Source organism: Panthera onca, chromosome E1 (assembly GCF_046562875.1).
Source record: "Panthera onca isolate mPanOnc1 chromosome E1, mPanOnc1 haplotype 2, whole genome shotgun sequence".
Lineage (NCBI taxonomy): Eukaryota > Metazoa > Chordata > Mammalia > Carnivora > Felidae > Panthera > Panthera onca.
The window spans coordinates 4347371-4365100 of NC_138352.1; the positions used below are offsets into that span (position 1 = coordinate 4347371).

Genomic DNA, 17730 nt, shown 5'->3' on the forward strand with positions numbered 1-17730 from the left:
TAAAAAAAAAAAAAAAGAAGCATGAGAATATTTGCTCCATTCATTAGCCCCCACCACAACCCTGTAATGCAGACGTCTATTAACAACCCCATTCAACCAATGAGTAAACTGAGACTCAGCGAAGGTAAGTAAGGGGCTGAAGTCCACGCACCTACTAAGTTGCAGAACCAGGGCTGGGAACCTGGCAGCCACATTCTCACTGGGGCAAGCAAAATCAACAGTTGTCCGCTGCAGAATCGCTTCGGGACTGCAGCTGTTGTTCTCTTCCCTTGAGTTATGTGCTTGGGATAAATTTTCCGCGGATGGTATCTCATTGGTCAGAACCTAAAACGCGTTAAATGACTCTTGATAGAGAACGCCGAGCGGTTTTTCAACAGGATTGCGTATTTACATTGTTTGCCCAGAATGAACTAGTTTTGCCACACTCTTCTCTGTGTGAGATGCTGTTAGGTTTAAACCTAGACAATTCTGATTTTACTAGATTCTGTATTTTTAGTTGCATAGTTTTCCCTTTCTCTTTTTAGAGTGGAAAGTCCAAAGAAGAGAGTATATAAAAGTTGGTTAGCCTCTGAAGCAACGGATGAGCCAGTTGGGGCCCTGGGGGGAGGGGAAGGACAGGTGTGCCCATTCATCCCTGCAGCGTTGGGGACCAAAGGTCTGGGTCTGAAGAGACGAGCAACAGGTCCAGCCGCAGCCTGGGGTTCAAGTTCAAAAGGTGCTTCCAATGCACACCTTTAAAAATTCTTTTCTTTATGGTCACTTCAGTTGTGTTATTGTAGTAAAGTTAGACTTCATGCCAATAAAAAAAAAAAAAAAAAAAAAAAAAAAATGCGCGCAGACACTAATAAAAAACAGCTAGAGGGGACGCCTGGCTGGCTCAGTCAGTAGAACGAGCGATTCTTGGTCTCGGGGTTGTGAGTTCAAGCCCCATATTGGACGGAGAGCTTACATACATACATCCTGCAAATAAAAATAAAGTGCTCTCTTTCAAAAAAAAAAAAGCATCTAGAAAACTTGAGACATTGCGGGGCGGCTCTTTGTGAGCCTATATCTCCATTTTTCTAAATCATGAGGAGGGCAACCCCCAGCTCTCTGCCAGCAGTGCTGCCAGAGGCACGCGTGTGGCGTGTCCCGAAGACACAGATCCCCTCTCCACCCCAGGGTCCCCGCGCGCCCTCTCCTCCCAACCACCCCGCCGCCAGGACCCAGACCATAGAGGCGAGGATACCTCCAAACTCCTAGAGGGGAAACGCGACTCTCGGGAGGCGGACTTCCGCTCGGGGCCACTTCCGGTTCTGCCCTACCCGGCCGAGGGCGACGGGTTGGAGGGCGTGGACTGGGGGCTGGGGCGTGGGTCCGGGCTGGAGCCCTCGAGGGACCTCCGGGGTGGGCGCCGGTCCCAGCCGGCGGGCGGGGGGCCGCGGGGCGCCCGCTCGGAGGGGCCCGCACGCTGCGGAGTCGGGGGGCGGGCAGGGAGGTTGCCTGGAGGGGCCACCCTGGAGCCGGGGCCCCTGTCCCCCGAAGTGATGCCTCCGGCTTCACTCCTTGAATCCCTAGCGCTTTGGACTCGTTTCCTTTTTATAAATTCCGGAGGCCACTGGCGTGTAGAAAATAATGGCCGTACCCCCACTTAAGAATGCGTAGTTTAGGGTCCGTTCCCATAGATCTGAGAGGATGGTCTACGTACCCATCTTAAAAACAGCCCAGGGGCATCTGGCTGGCCCAGTGGGTTACAGCCTCCGACTTGATTTCGGCTCAGGTCAAGATCTCACTGCGGGTTGGAGCTTCTCCTCAGGCTCTGCACTGGCAAGCTTGGGGCCTGCCTGGGATTCATTCCCTCTCTCTCAAAATAAATATAAATACATATGTATTTTTTTAATGACATAAAAAACAGTCCAGTAACTAAAACAAAAATATATGCCATAGTATCTATTGTGGCCGGATATAGAAGAGAGGTGTCAGGTCAAACTATGAGGAACTGTGGCCGGGGAAGAATGGAGTAAAGGGGGGAGTGCGCAGAGGTAATTTAGAAGGAGGTCGGGAGGTACCAGGTGTAAGGAGTCCCAATGCCTTGCCTGTTGGAGAGGAGGGTGAAGGCTTAGAATAAAGAAAGTCCTCTTACCGAGGGTAAATGGGATGCTCGCCATTGCACACCAACTGCAGAATACTGGCCTGGCTTCTTTACTGTTCTTGCCACAGGCTCTGACTGCCTACACATTTCGACTCGATTGTTCAGTTGTTCGGGATTTTCAAGTGAGGACAACGTCTGCTGTCCCCTCTCCTGTGTGTGATTGTACAGGAGTAAGGGTTCTTTGGTGAACCGGATTTACCTTCTCTGACACTGTTTTACAAGACTGTGTTAGGGAGTATTTCATACGAAGCTTTTACCATAATGTGTTTACCATAATGAACAAAAATAAGTTTTGGGTTTGAACTATGGTCTCTTAGCACAGCTAATAATAGAACACCAAAGTGTTCTGAGAAGCCCTGCAGTAATGGAACTTGTCTCACTCTGTTTAGCCTGGTGTTTCTCAAGCATTTTGACCACAGAAACGTTTGAGTAACACCCTATTAATATCTCTCCAGTGCGGTTTTTCCCAGAACACATTTTGGGAAATGCTGACAGAGAAGTCATTCACCTGGGCGCAGACACTGTCACATCTCAAAAGACATGTCAGAAGTACTTTTTGAAAAGCAACTGACTGGATTTCAGTAAGGATAGTTGTGTTCAGGAAAATGGTCCAAAGTTAACAAAGTACGACAAGCCATGTAACGTTTGGAAAAGGAAGTGAACCCTCCTTGCCTTTCCTACGTACGTCATGGACAGTAGATAATGTCTCAATATTATTGAGCAAATGCCCTCAATGTATAATTATAAAACAATGGAAAAAAATTACTGGGGGGGGGGGGGGGACATGAATTGTTCCAAGTGGAAATACTACAGTTAAGCGTTTCTTTTATTTTTGTTACTTTTTTTAATGTTTATTTATTTTTGAGAGACAGAGAGAGAGAGAGCGTGAGCAGGGATGGGGCAGAGAAAGGGAGACACAGAATCTGAAGCAGGTTCCAGGCTCTGAGCTGTCAGCACAGAGCCCGACACGGGGCTCAAACTCACAAACTGAGAGATCAGGACCTGAGCCAAAGCCACCGAGCCACCCAGGCACCCCTACAGTTAAGGGTTTCTTAAAGACAAACCTAGGAAATTTGTTCACAGACTCCTAGGAAGATCTACTATGTTATTTTTTTAATGTTTATTTATTTTTGAGAGAGCGGGGAAGGGCAGAGAGGAAGGGAGACAGAGGATCCAAAGCAGCCTCTGCACTGACAACAGAAAGATGGATGCAGGCTTGAACTCACGAACCACGAGATCATGACCTGAGCCAAAGTCAGATGCTTAACCAATTGAACCCCCCCAGGTACCCCAACCAGCAGCTCTTAATGAGGTAGTTTCACATGTCTGACACAAAACTCTGTCCTGGAGAGCTTTGAAGTGACTTCCTAGTATGTTGCTAAATTTGCAGCTTCAAGCAAAACCTGCCTAAAGATGAGGTAAGAATACGTCGGAGTGCCCTTGTTCCGTTGCATAGAGCCAGAGACCTGGTTTCATTAGTTTGCCCAGAGGTGAGTAGGCTCCAGAGGACACACTAATGCTAACCAAACTCAAAAGGGATTGATGTATAAACTTAGAATGTGCATTAACTACTTCCTAGTGAAAAACTTAATTTTCAGCCATCTGGATAATTTTATTTGCCATCCAGGTGTTCCTTCATGAAGGAAGATCTGCGTGGGAGACCAGATTCTTACGCTATGGTAGGTCGTATTGAACACAGACAGCATGGAATTAACCAAGAGAATGATACCCAAGTTTAATGGCACCGGGTGTTTTCAATTCTACAGATAATACCTGTTGGATTGACTAAATGTTTTCATGAATAAAAGGCACTGTGTCCCACGGTGCTAGAGGCAAGACAAATCATTTTGCCGTTTTGAACATCACTTTCAGAGATGCTCTCCCCACCACATTCTTTCTCAAGCTACAATACAACACGGTGAACTTGGTTTAAGTTTTTCTGTTTCCAGCGTGTAACCAGCTGTGCCTCCCTGCAAGTGCACCCAGGTCACCAAATTTGGATTTGGGGGCTTTCTAGATGGTCTCTTTGTGCTTTCTGTTGATGACCGATTTCATTCTATGTATTTGCTCTCTTTCTGAAATTTAAGTATCTATTGGCCCCGTTGTTGGTTTGAAACCTTGGGAGCTTCGCGGGTGAAATCTGAAATTGTTCTCCATACACAGAGGGTGAGTAGAGACCGAGGAAAAGGGTGAACACCCCCAGATTGGTAGGTAGGAGGTTTAATAAGCAAGGCTTGTCACGGGTAGCCGTAAGTCGTAAATCGCACGCACCCACCAGAATCTTAAGAGTTTACGTAGAAGCCTTGACAGGGTCAGTCATGGGTACTGTCCAGATGACCTCAACACACGTTGCTCTCTCCAGGCTATTTCTTGAAAATGGATCCTAGCACGAGAACAGCAGGCAGAGTGTACACGCCAAGGATGGAAGAGATTGAGAAGCCTCCGATTCTCCAGTCCAGCCTGAGGGTCAACTGGTAATCAGTGTCCTCTTGATGACTTCCTCTACCACCCACTTAACCCATCCAAGAACCGAAACATGTATTAAATTGTTTTTCTTTTAAGTCTATTTATTTATTTTGAGGGGGAGGAGGGGTAGAGAGAGGGAGAGAGAGAATCCCAAGCAGGCTCCACGCTGACAGTGCAGAGCCCGATGCGGGGCTCAAACTCACAAACCATGAGATCACGATCTGAGCCAAAGTCAGATGCTTAACTGACTGAGCCACCCAGGCGTCCCTGAAACCTGTATGAATCTATTTAATGATCTCCTTTCCTCTTTGACACTGTACTTGATGTTAAGACTAACGACACGTAATTTTCTAATCGAAGAGGACCCGTCCGTCTGTTCCATAGGACACATAGTCAAAATTGCATTTGCCCACTGTTGAGATAGTATAGCTATCATTATTTAGATAGCTCTTAGATATTTTCTCCATGTCTAATTATAAATTCTGGTAGTGACTGACTTCACTGACTTTACATTTATTTATTTTTGATAGAGACACAGCACAAGTGGGGGAGGGGCAGAGAGAGAAGGAGACACAGAATCCGACACAGGATCCGGGCTCTGAACTGTCAGCACAGAGCCTGGCATGGGGCTCGAACTCACAGACTGCGAGATCATGACCTGAGCCGAAGTCGGATGCCCAACCGACTGAGCACCCAGGCGCCCCACTTTACATATATTTTATACGTGCTCCCAACAACAGCTGTCATTTATCTACATTGGTACTTATTTATTGTACTTGAAGAGGGGCCCTAAAGAGGAATCTCCAAGAATTTGGAGAGCTAGCTCTTGGAGTCTGAGCTCAGCAGCACCCATCTGGGACGAAATAATAATGAAAGAACCCGAAACGCAGCCAAGAAAATATCACCAGGAAAGAGATCTCGTGTCAGTGCTCTAGAAAATACTCATACCAGGGGATGCCAACCACCTGTGAGACTTTGAGCAGACTCCAAGAGCTGTGTCACGAAAGGCGGAGCCCAGACATTTATGCAAAAGGACAGATACCCGGGGTGCTCATACCACCACAGCTCCTGGTGATTCTGCCAGAGGATGCCAGACCCCTGTGGGGACGTCACCCACCAAGTGCAGGGAGCTGGAATTGTCGTGGAAGCTCTGGGGGAGATTCGGGATAGCGGGGAAGAGGCAGGAGGTGTGAGCACGCGGAGAGTTGGGGAAAGGGGACGCAGAGGGCTGGGACCACCAAGCTAGAGCAAGGTGAACAGTCCCAACAGGGGGAGGAAGAGAGGCTGAAAGGGTCTCTGCCAGGCTGGACTGAGAATGCTGGTCTCTCCGATCTGACTCCCTCAGAACTTGCCCTACAACTTACCGCCTTCAGAAATTAGTCAAGATCTGGCTTTGTCCAGGCTCCTGCCACACAGTTCCTAAACCCTTGGAGTTTTAGGAGTGATGAGAGTGTCTTTTGGATGCTGCGGAGATGGCTGGTGGCCGGAGGCCCTTAGGGCTGATACCCAGAAAGACCAAGGCTTGACCGTAGGGCTGGATGTTTCAGCCCTTTCCCCTGACCTCTAAGGAGGCGAGAGGGCCTGGAGTTAATTACTAACGTCCAGTGATCTCATCAGTCATGCCTACATAGCGAAACATCCACAGAACCCCTACACGATGGGTTCAGAAGGCTTCAAGGTTGGTGAGCACAGCCAGGTTCCGGGAAGGTGCCTTGCCCTGAGAAAGCCTGGAAGTTCCAAGTGTACCCACCCTCCTGTCCTGGGCCCCGGTGCATCTCTGCCATTTGGCTGTTCCTAAATCGGATCCATTAAAGTCAACCGGTAACAGTAAGCAACGTGCTTGTGTGAGTCCTGTGAGTTGGTCTTGTGAATTATCAGAGCCGGGGCCAGGGGGTGCTACGGATTTATAGCCAGTCACCGGGAGTACTGGTGATCTGGGATTTTGTCTGGCATCTAAAGTGGGGACGGTCTTGTGGGGAGCTTTAAATGGGTGGAGTCCGACGCTAACTCCAGGTAGTGTCGGAACTGATTGGAATTGTTGGACACCCACTTGGTGTCAGAAACCTGGGGAAATGATTGGTGTCAGGAAACAAAACAAAACAAAACCCTCATTCATGAATGTAGATGCAGAATCTTAAATAAAATATCAGCCAGTAAAATCGGGCATCCACCTAGGGTTTATCCAGGAATGCGAGGGTGACTCAATATTTCAATATTCTAAAAAGTCCATCAAGGTAATTCATCACAGTAGAAAAAAATTCATAACGTTGCAGACGTACCTCGTTTTATTGTGCTTCAGTTTACTGCAGGGCACAGATACTATGTTTTTTACAAACTGAAGGTTTTTGGCAATCCTGGGTCGAGCAAGCCTATCGGCACCATTTTTCCAACAGCATTTGCTCACTTCATGTCTTTGCGGCACATTGTGTAACAATTCTCACAGTATTTCAGGCTTTATTTTTCTATTTGTTGCAGTGATCCGCGATCATGATTACCACTCGTCACAAGCTCAGATGACAGCATGTTGTGGCAAGAAAATCTTTTTTAAAGTATTTTTAATTAAGGTATGTACATTGTATTTTCAGACATAATGTTATTGCACATTTAATAGACCACAGTAGAGAGTAAACATAACTTTTACACGCACTAGGAAACCAAAAATTCATTTGACCTGCTTTATTGCAATGTGTGCTTTATCTCAGTGGTCGGGAACCAAGCCTACAATATCTCCCAGATATGCGTGCCTTTGTTTTTAATGTTTATTTGTTGGGGCACCTGGGTAGCTCAGTCAGTTAAGCATCTGACTCTTGGTTTCATGTCAGGTTATGATCTTCCAGTTCGTGAGTTCGAACCCTGCGTCGGACTCTGCACTGACAGCTCGGAGCCTGCTTGGGGTTCTCTCTCTCCCTTTCTCTCTCTGCCCCTCCTCCACACTCTCTCTCCCTCTAAATAAATACACTTAAAAAGAGAGAGAGAAATTTTATTTATTTATTTATTTTGAGAGAGAGAGAGAGAGAGAGAGCGCACAAGCCGAGGAGAAGCAGAGGTAGGGAGAGAATCCCAAGCAGGATCTTCACTGTCAGCACAGAGCCCAACGTGGGGCTCGATCTCACAAAGTGTGAGGTCATGACGTGAGTCAAAACCAAGAGTCGGACGCTCAATTGACTGAACCACCCAGGAGCCCCAGCATGTCTCATGATAGATACATAAAATGATGACATCAGAGAAGGTGATTTGAAAAAGTGACACTGAGGGTCGCCTGGGTTTTTCAGCCAGTTAAGCATCTGACTCTTGATTTCGGCTCAGGTCATCATCTCACAGTTCGTGAGATATAGCACAGAGCCTGCTTAGGATTCTCTCTCTCTCTCTCTCTCTCTCTCTCTCTCTCTCTCCCTCCTCTGCTCTCTCTGTCATGCTCTTTCAAAATAAATAAACATTTTAAAAAGTTTTTTAAGGGGCGCCTGGGTGGCTCAGTCGGTTAAGCGTCCGACTTCAGCTCAGGTCACGATCTTGTGGCCCATGAGTTCGAGGCCTGCGTCGGGCTCTGGGCTGACGGCTCAGAGCCTGGAGCCTGCTTCCGATTCTGTGTCTCCCTCTCTCTCTGACCCTCCCCCGTTCATGCTCTGTCTCTCTCTGTCTCAAAAATAAATAAACGTTAAAAAAAAAATTTTTTTTTTTTTAAGTTTTTTAAGTGAGCTCTTTCCTTCCTCCCTTCCTCTGAGTTCTGTCCCTTCAGTTTGAATGAATTAGTTGAAAACCGTAGTCTCTTGTAGTCCTGGCCTGAGCCATAGGCTATACTACCTGTTGTGTCGCTAGGGCCCCTGATCCTGTGATCACAGGATCCTCTGGCTTTACATTCTGGTCCCCATCTCTGGTTCAGTGTGTCTTTTGCTGATTCCTCAATCTGCAAGACAGAACAGAAGGAGGCTGGCAAGCAGATACTATTGGATGATTAATTATTGTAGCAGGTACTCCAGTAGGTACCAGAGGGACAACCAAGGTCCTGGAGGAGTAAGTCACTCATCAAAGGTCCCTCTGCTGATAAATGGCCGGGCAGGGCTGAGATGTGAACCCAGTTAGTCTGGTTCCACAATTCACACTCTTTTCTTTTTTTTTTTAATGTTCATTTTTGAGAGACAGAGAGAGACAGAATGCAAGCAGGGGAGGGGCAGAGAGAGAGGGGAGTCACAGAATCCGAAGCAGCCTCCAGGCTCTGAGCTGACAGTGCAGAGCCCGACACGGGGCTTGAACTCATGAACCGTGAGACCACGACCTGAGCCAAAGTCAGACGCTCACTGACCGAGCCACCCAGGTGCCCCCAGAATTCACATTCTTAATCCTTCTGTGTCCCTAACTCTACATGTACATAAACCAACCAGAACACTAAGCACTGTCAGATACACATCAAAGTACAAAGGAAAGTGATTAATTCTGACTGGGCGTGAGTTGGTTCTGGAAGGCTTTTAAGGAAAGAGGTAACATTTAAGCTAGGACTTAAAAGATGCAGGTTTTGGCAGAAAATGAGAGTGTATTAGTCAAGACAGACTGGACTATGCCTTGGAATCGAAAGTTTAACCCAACCAAGATTTCTTTCTCTTAACCAAATGTTAATTCAAGTGAACAAATATCTAGGGCATTCCCTCAGGGTCGCGGCTCAGAGATCCAGGCTGCTCCCACCCCCAACTCATGGTCGTGCATTCCAAACACCTGCTTTCCTGATCCCGATGCAGGGAAAGAGACAAAAATGTGGAGAACACACACTTGCCTATCAACGCTTTCAGCCCGGAAGCCACGCACATCATCACTTCATTGGTTCTAACTAAGAAAGCACACGGACTGTCTGGTAAGAATCTATTGCCTCGCCACGGAGACGAGAACAGGGGCATTCCAGACTGAGGAGGGAACATGTACAAATGCACGAGAGGATAAAAGTGCACGGTATGCGTAGGGAAGAGTAAATGAATTCAGGACCCAAAAGACCACGAATGTCATTTCATAAGTGGAAGTCTGCTGGGGCCGCCATTACAAAATGCCAGAGATTGGGTGGCTTAAACAACAGATACTTATTTTCTCACAGTTCTAGAGGCTGGAAAGTCCAAGATCAGGGTGCCAGCAGGTGGGTTTCTTCTCAAGCCTCTGTCCTTGGCTTGCAGACGGTGGTCCTTCTGCATAGTGTCCCCTGATGTCTCTCTCTCTCTCTCTCTCTCTGTGTCTTGATCTCTTCTTGCCAGAACAGCAGTCAAATTGGATTACACCCTACCCTAATAGCCTCATTTCAACTTCATCATCTCTTTAAAGGTTTAAGTCTCTGAACTAAATGTTTGTGATGCCCCCCTGACCATTCATATGTTGAAACTATAATCCCCAGTATGACTGTATTCAGAGAGGGGACCTTTCAGGAAGTAATTAAGGGTAAATGAGATCATAAGGATGGGGGCTTGATCAAATAGGATTAGTGCTTAAGAGATCTGGAGTGGGTGCCTAGGTGGCTCAGTGCATCCGACTCTTGATCTTGGCTCAGGTTATGATCTCACAGTTTGTGAGTTTGAGTCCCGGGTCGGGATCTGTGCTGCCAGCTCAGCCTGGGGCCTGCTTTGGATTCTGTGTTTCCCTCTCTCTCTGCCCCTCCCCTGCCTTCACTCTGCCTCTCTCTCAAAAGTAAATAAACATTTGAAAATATTTTTTTAATAAAAAAAAAAAAAGAGACCTGGGAGTCAGCTCTCCCGCTCTCTCTCTGGGCCTGCACAGAGGGGTCTCCTGAGGACACAGCCAGGAGGCGGCTGCGAAAGAGCCAAGGAGAGATGTGTCAGAATGAAACCCACTTTGCCAGCACCTTGGTCTCCAGCCTCAAGAACTGTGAGACAATAAATCTCTGCTGTTTAAACCACCCAGTCTGTGGGATTTTATTTCAGTAGCCTGAGCAGACAAAGATAACCTGTGAATGCGGTCACATTCTGACATTGTGGTTAGGACTTCCACATGTGAATCTGGGCCAGGGGGACTCAATTCAGCCTACAACAACAGACAAGTGGAAGCTCTCACAGAGGAACATCAACGTTTGCCTTGTTTTACATACAGTAACGAAACAGGGGCGGGTGCGGGGCGTGCAGAGGTGGGGGCCCGGCGAGCAGGTGCAGGCCGAGGTCAGGACGGAAGCAGTGAGGACACGACAGAATGGAGACTGGAAGATCTCCAGGTGTGGACCTTGCCCTTGAAGACTGGGTCCGACTCGGTGAGGGAAAAACAGGATTCCAGGGTTTCCAGCCTCCCTGCCAAGCAGATGGGGGTATCAGCGTCCCAAATGGGATCCCCCAAAGCAGCAGTCCGTTTGGGCAAAGACAGACCTCGTTTTGTGCAGTGTTGCTGGAACATACACACAGAAGCGTCCAGGAGACAACTGGAAATGCAGCCTCAAGCCTGGGAGGGGGGAGGGCGGGGCGGGGAGGACGTTTCCCAGGGGGAGGGCGAGGCAAGGCAGAGGGACCGAGGGAGCAAATAACAGGGTTTGTGCGGATACCTGCAGTGAGACCAAAGGTCTCTCCTTGCCGTTAACACAGCCCTCCTCACCCTCCCCATACACCCTGGCCCCCGCCAGCTGGCTCTCCACTGCCATCCACTGCTCCCTCTTTACTCGATCGCTTCAATCCCGCAGTAGCTGCTTTCCTGCGATTCATCCCAACTCTGCGCCACACTGCATGAGCCCTCAGTTCACAAAGTCCTGTACGGGCCTGTCCCTGGTCTTCCCTGCCTGGTCTCAATGTCAGCTGTGTGACCCTGGGCCAGGCATTTAACCTCTCTGAACCGCAGTATTTTCCACCAAGGAAAAAAATGTAATACCTGTCCCCACCTATTTAAAAAGGGTAGTCGTGAAAAGCAAATGAAAAGACTGAATATGAAACAGATACTCTCTAAGGCAATAAAGAAACCGTAGCAGCTGGGGTGGGGGTGACAGTGATGGAAGTTATGGTCACAATATGCCCTTTAGGGACCAGTCAATGAAACTTAGCTAGACGACCTAATCCAGAGAGACATTTAATTGATTGCTTCTTTATGGATCTGACTCTACGATTGCTACAAATAAACAACATAATCTTTGTCCTCCGGGAGCTGGATGGCAGCATGCAGACAGAGATCAACACAAAGCACAGGATAAAGCGCACCTGTCCCCACATGGGTCAGACCCAAGCTGCACAGGATATCAAGGGGAGCAGACATAGTCAGGATGATCCGGGAATGCTTCCTGGAGGAAGTGGACTTTGAAGGGAACCTGTGATGTGGCCAGGTAGAGAGGGAAGAGGTGCACACCGACCTGACTGCATTGGAGGAAAAGAATCGTGCAGGGGAGCCCTGAATTGGAAGCCAGCCTGCTCCTGACGCTGGGAGGCCCCACCTTCCTGGAGACGAAAAGAGTGTGGGACCGTGTCCTAAGTCAATGCGGTGGGGCTGGGATTCCTAGTTCATTCTGTCGCTAAACCAGTACTTGATCACCATCCCGCGCAACGTCAGGGATCAGGTGCACGGCCAGTCGAAACCATTCCAGACACAGTGCCCGCCACTCAGCCAGCCTGCGAGGACAGCTGGGGCCCAGGCGGCACGCAGGGCTCCTCGTGCAAGACTGACTGCACGCTTCATCTGCACGGACACTTCCTTGGCTCACAGATTGCTCTGGAACAGTGGCAGCACTCGGTCACTGGGTCAGCCAGGCACCCGCAGCAGCAGGGGAGCGAAGGGGCGAGCCCAGCAGGGTGTTGGAAGGGCTGGAGGAGGCCGCTTCTCCTGGACACCGGGACCGAGGGGCCATGGGCTGCGGGGGTCGCCCTTGAAGACGCAGCCAGAGGTCCCTTCCGCCCCAACACATACACATACACACACACACACACACACACACACACACCCTGTTAAACTAGCATTCGTTGCTAATGACACAGCTTAAGACTTCCTCTTTTCACTCATAACTTTTCAGAGTATAACTTACTGAAAACACTGTATTTCACTGGATGAACAACCCTCATCTTAGTGGTGCTAAGCACTGGATGGAGGGGTTTCATCCACTTGACCAATTACAAATTTAAACTTCTCTGATAAAGGGGCACCTGGGCGGCTTAGTCCCTTAAGCATCCAACTCTTGATTTCAGTTCAGGTCATGATCTCACGGTTCAAGAGTTGGAGCCCTTAATTGGGCTCTGTGCTGACAGTGCGGAGCCTGCTTGGGATTCTCTCTCTCTCTCCCCCCTCCCGCATCTCTCAAAATAAATAAGCAAACATTAAAATAAGTTATAAACCTCTCTGATAAAAATATAAGCTGGCTCCTTTATTTCCCTTTGTGTTTAAAAAAAAAAATCTATCTATGAAGAATTTGAAACTCACCTTCAAAAGGGATCAAGAAGAACGATTTTTAAAAACCCAAGAAAAAGAGGCAGATTTCATGCCAGCAGGGAGGTCCCACTTCGTACAATGGGAGGTTCTGCTGGGGAGAGGGGAACATGTGTGTGCCATGTATATTTTTAGGGAGTTGCTGTGGTCTGAATATCTGTGTCTCCCCAAAATTTATAAGTTGAAACTGTTAAAAACATTTTTTAGTGATTATTTTTGAGAGAGAGAGAGAGCATGAAGGGGAGAGGGGCAGAGAGAGAGGGAGGCACAGAATCCGAAGCAGGCTCCAGGCTCCGAGCTGTCAGCACAGAGCCCTATGCGGGGCTCAAACCCACACACCATGAGATCATGGCCCGAGCCTTAGTCGGACGCTTCACTGCCTGAGCCCCTCAGGTGCCCCTGTAAGTTGAAACTGTTAAAATAAAAACCACATCAAGACCAGCCTTGAAAATTCCCCAAGCAGGAAAAAAAACCAAAAAACAAAAAAAAAAAACCCCAGTTTAGTCATACAATAAAGCCTGATTTAGCTTATTTTGCAAGGCTAGCTTGACCTGGGTCATTTCTTGCTTCTGCCTCTGGAAATTATAAGCAACATGTGACCTGTTTCCCCAGGATAATGTGAGGTAGGCACTGCCCATTTCCTTGTCACTTAAGAAACTTCTAGTATTATAACCCATCACTGTAAAGAATAAGCAGTCACTGCCTCCACGCTGTCTAAGCTGCTTTATAACAATGCACGCCTGAGCCTCCCTCTCATGCTTCGGTTTGAGGGCTCCCAGTTTGCAAACTGTCTTTTTGGTGCAGGCGCAATAAACTTGTACTAAGTACTACCTCGGTGATTCATTAGTTTTACTCCTGAAAGTCTCCGTCAATGAGATTCCCACCCTGACAACAGAGACCCCAGAGAGCTTCCCCGCCCCTTCCGCCCTGCGAGGACACGGCATGAAGTCTGTGGCTGGGAAGAGGGCTCTCACCAGCCCCGGCCATGCTGGCATCTCAGACTCCCAGCCTCCAGAACCATCAGCAATCAATTTCTGTTGTTTGTAAGCCAGCCACTCTGCGGTATTTTGCGATACCAGCCTGGACGGGCTAAGACTTCCCATTAGGGTACAGAATAATTTTCCTCTGACCTTTTCCCATGTAAGTTCGCTGAAGGGGTTCCCTGAAAAAGAATGAAGTGCAAAACGTAGGACTGACTCCTAAGGTCTCAGAGAGGGGAGCCTGGCCGTCTCCCTGTCTTAAATGAACACTGCACACCAACAAGAGACAGTCCATCTTGATTCTTAAAACCCTCTAGAAGGGGTGTTGCTGGGGCATCTCTGGGCCCCCCTCATCTTCGTGTTCTGTGTGCAGCCCTCCGGAGGTATCTTCTTTCATTAGACACATTGAAGACCCCCTATCCCTTCCCCACACTGTCACCCCCAACACACACACACACACACACACACACACACACACACACACACACACAGAGTTGATCAGACCACAGTTTCCTGGCTCTCTAGAATCCTGACTTCTCTCCACAACTAATTCCAAGGCCACAAACAACAAAGAGATCATCCTGGGCCTATCTGACCCCACAACAGGCCTAGCATTTTACCCCTCTCAGAGTCCAGCTGACTGAAGTATGACATCAAGCATTTCAAAGAATCCAGACCATCCCTACAAGGCATCAAAAAGCAATAGCCTCATCCTTCCATCCACCCATGCTTCTGGCTTCTTCTCACATGAAGTGGCTGTCACTGTCCTTAAGATTTGTGGGGAAAAAAAAAAAAAAAAAAAAAAAAAAAAAAAAAGATTTGTGGGAGCAGAGTGTTCCTGTCCGCCAGAGAGGGCTCCCTGGGGAACACACGCATCATATCCTTTGTTGTGCAAAGGTGGAATAGGATCCCAAGCCACTGCACTCTCTTCCCTAGTAGGGAGACTCTTGTCCCAGCTACACGGCTGCCAGTCACAGTCCAAATGCCCACGTCCCACATGCCTTGTTAGCTGTGTCCGGCCTCAGAAAGTCCTCGTTTTTGTTACATTCTTAATAACTACCGAGAACTTCTCTCAAGTATTCCAGAACCTCCCTTCAGAAATAGGACTGACTATTGGCCCTCACCACCTGGCTCTGGTCAGCAAGGGACACGCAATAGATCTACAGCTAAATGCAAGTTCTCCTACTCCGCCAACACCCCAGCTGCCTCAACAACACCTTCCCATCCTTCAAGATCCAGCCCACCCACCACGCAGTCTTCCAAAGTCCTTTCCTGATATTCCACCCGTGTGACCTTGAGCAAGGATAAAGCAAATGCTGGGACTTACGCACTTCCTCTACCCTGCAGGTGTCTGTCGTGGCACCTGATTGGCGTATGTGGCTTCTAGACTAAAAGCTGCTTGCAGATAGGGGCCATGCCTCGACTGTCTGCTATCCCAGCATCTGACGATGTCTGAAACACAACAGATGCTCAGCACGTGTTTGTGACATGGATGAATGCATAAATGACACACGCAATTCTATTTGTTTAGGTTTATTTACTTATTTTGAGAGAGAGAGTGTGCGCGCGCGAGCACGCACACACGCGCGTGAGCGAGCTGAGAAGGGGCAGAGAGAGAATCCCAAGCAGGCTCCGCACGGTCAGCACAGAGCCCGACACGGGGTTCCATGTCACGAACCGTGCGATCATGACCTGAGCCGACATCAAGAGTCAAGACTCGGACACTTCGCGGACTGAGCCACCCAGGCGCCCCTGACATAAGCAATTCCGAATCCGCCCGAGCCTTCTGAAGATTCCTACTCCTTGCAGTGCTCAACCAGGCCCAACGATCTCCCTAAGTCTTAAAGAAAAACATTTGAGAGGCCCAAAGGAACGTTTTGTCCGCCTCACCCCCTAGCTGGTCAGAGTTGCCCGGATACAGAGATAGGCCGGAACGGGAGCAGCGCCCTGTGTGTGGGCCACGGAAGGCGGCCCAGCCACGCTCTCATGTCCACTGTGTGTCATCAGCCAACTCCCCCCGGGGCAAACCTCTTGGATAGTAGACTTTCCACCGCTTCTTGCCACATCTTAAGCAAGCCCAGACCCCTCCCTGGTGGGGTGCCAGCCACCAGGCCTGGCAACAGAAATCAGAGGTGGCAGCGGTGTGGCCGGTGGGCCTGTCTACCCAAGAGTGGCACTGGGCCTGAGCTGGAGGCCAAGCCGCCCCAGGAGAAAGAAGGGACCTTCTGACCCGTCCCTTTCTCCCAGTCCTTGATAAGCCTGTCACTTCCTAGGTGACAGCGGCAGTGAACACAGGAGGACTCGAGTGTGAAGTCTCTCAGCTCAGGGAGAAGACGACATCCCAAACTTCCTCTCGTTCGCATCGGAATGGTCTTTTGAACTTGATTTTGAGCTTGAATCTGACCGCATCACTCACCTGCTCCAAATTCCTCAGTGGCTTCTTTTGGGGGGAAATCAGACCACCTCTGAAAGGCACAGGAGATCTTTATGACCCGTCCTTGCCTGCCTGTCCCCCTGTACTCACCAGACTGGCGCACGCCTCTGCCCCGGCACACGCCGCCCCCACCACAGCAGAAGCCCCTTCAATCTCAGCCTCAAGGCTCTGCCCTCGGGGTTCCTGCCCCTACTCCTCACACAGATTTGGGAGCTAGGACCCACTGCGGGCTGTGCTTTATGCTTCTACTGTTGTAGCGAGACCAGCTTCACTGTGTCACTGTGTCGCTGAATCACCCCAGTTCTTCAGTCTTGGTCCTTACCCGCCCCTGTCCTTACCTGCAAAATGGGGACAATAATGGAACCTGTCTCCCAGCGTCGGTAAGAGGGCTGAGCCCGGCTGGGGAAGCTGTCCTAGGTGGCTGGGGAAGTGAGCCAGGGAAAGGAAGGACATCAAGACAGGGGGTATTCGCCGGCAGGTTACCCCGTGGATCACCAGAGCTGCTGGGAACCGCTGGGAGAAAAGGTGTAGAAAGAACACTCTGAGCACAGTTTTTCCTGGGCGGGTAGGAAGCTCCTCACCCTCCAACATTCTGCCCAAGCAGGGCTGATGCTTCAGGCTCAGGGGGCGGCTGGGACACCTAAACAGATAATGTCATTACAATACATCCCAGTCATTTAAGACCGCAGGCGTGCCCTCCGCTCCCGGCCACACGCTCCGAGCCTCGCCAGCATCCCCGCGCTCACTTCCCAGAGTTGGGAGCCTGCGCACCTCCCGGGGCCCAGGGCACCGGACCGCGCTCACCTTCTGGAGAAATGCCATCCTCGGCCTGTACTGTTGGCCTTGGTGTCGGATCGTCATCCTGGCCCCCGGGTGGATTCGGAACCGGAACGCCGGCGGCCCGCAGGGGGTGGGTGGGGGAGCCCCCGGCGCAGGCGCCCGCGCGCCCCGCACCCGCCGCGGCGTCCGGGGGGAGGAGGGCGGCCCGGAGCGCGGGCCGGGGGCGGCTGCTGCCGGCGGCGCCCCTCCCCTCGGCCTCGGCTCCCGCCCCGGGAAAGCGGCTGGAATGCGCGCCGGCCAATCAGCGCGCCGCGCCGCGGGCTCATTAGCATGCGCTGCGCCGGCGCCCACCTGCCGCCAGGGGGCGGCGCCCGGCCCCCGCGGGACCCCGAGGAGCCTCAGGTGAGACCCGCGCGTCCGGGACCCGCCGCCGGGAGGATCTGTCGCAGAGGGTGCGCCTTGGACCGCATCACTGAAGCCTGGGGGGGAAGTGATGACAGTATACCCGTGGGTCTTGGATCCCTGGCTAGCCTGCCACTGACCCGCTGTATGGCCCTTAGCGAGGT

General features: G+C 50.1%; 1 long non-coding RNA gene across 2 annotated transcripts; it reads left to right on the top strand.

Moving 5' to 3' along the window:
• Nucleotides 1-804: 804 nt before the first annotated feature.
• Nucleotides 805-10996, top strand: LOC132687418 (uncharacterized). Of its 2 annotated transcripts, XR_009614099.3 has the most exons (4): nt 805-4297; nt 4494-4669; nt 7073-7161; nt 9328-10996. It is a non-coding gene; the product is annotated as an uncharacterized LOC132687418 (long non-coding RNA). The 2 variants fall into 2 exon arrangements; XR_009614098.3 differs by having other exon boundaries at nt 805-4669.
• The last annotated feature ends 6734 nt before the right edge of the window (nt 10997-17730 follow it).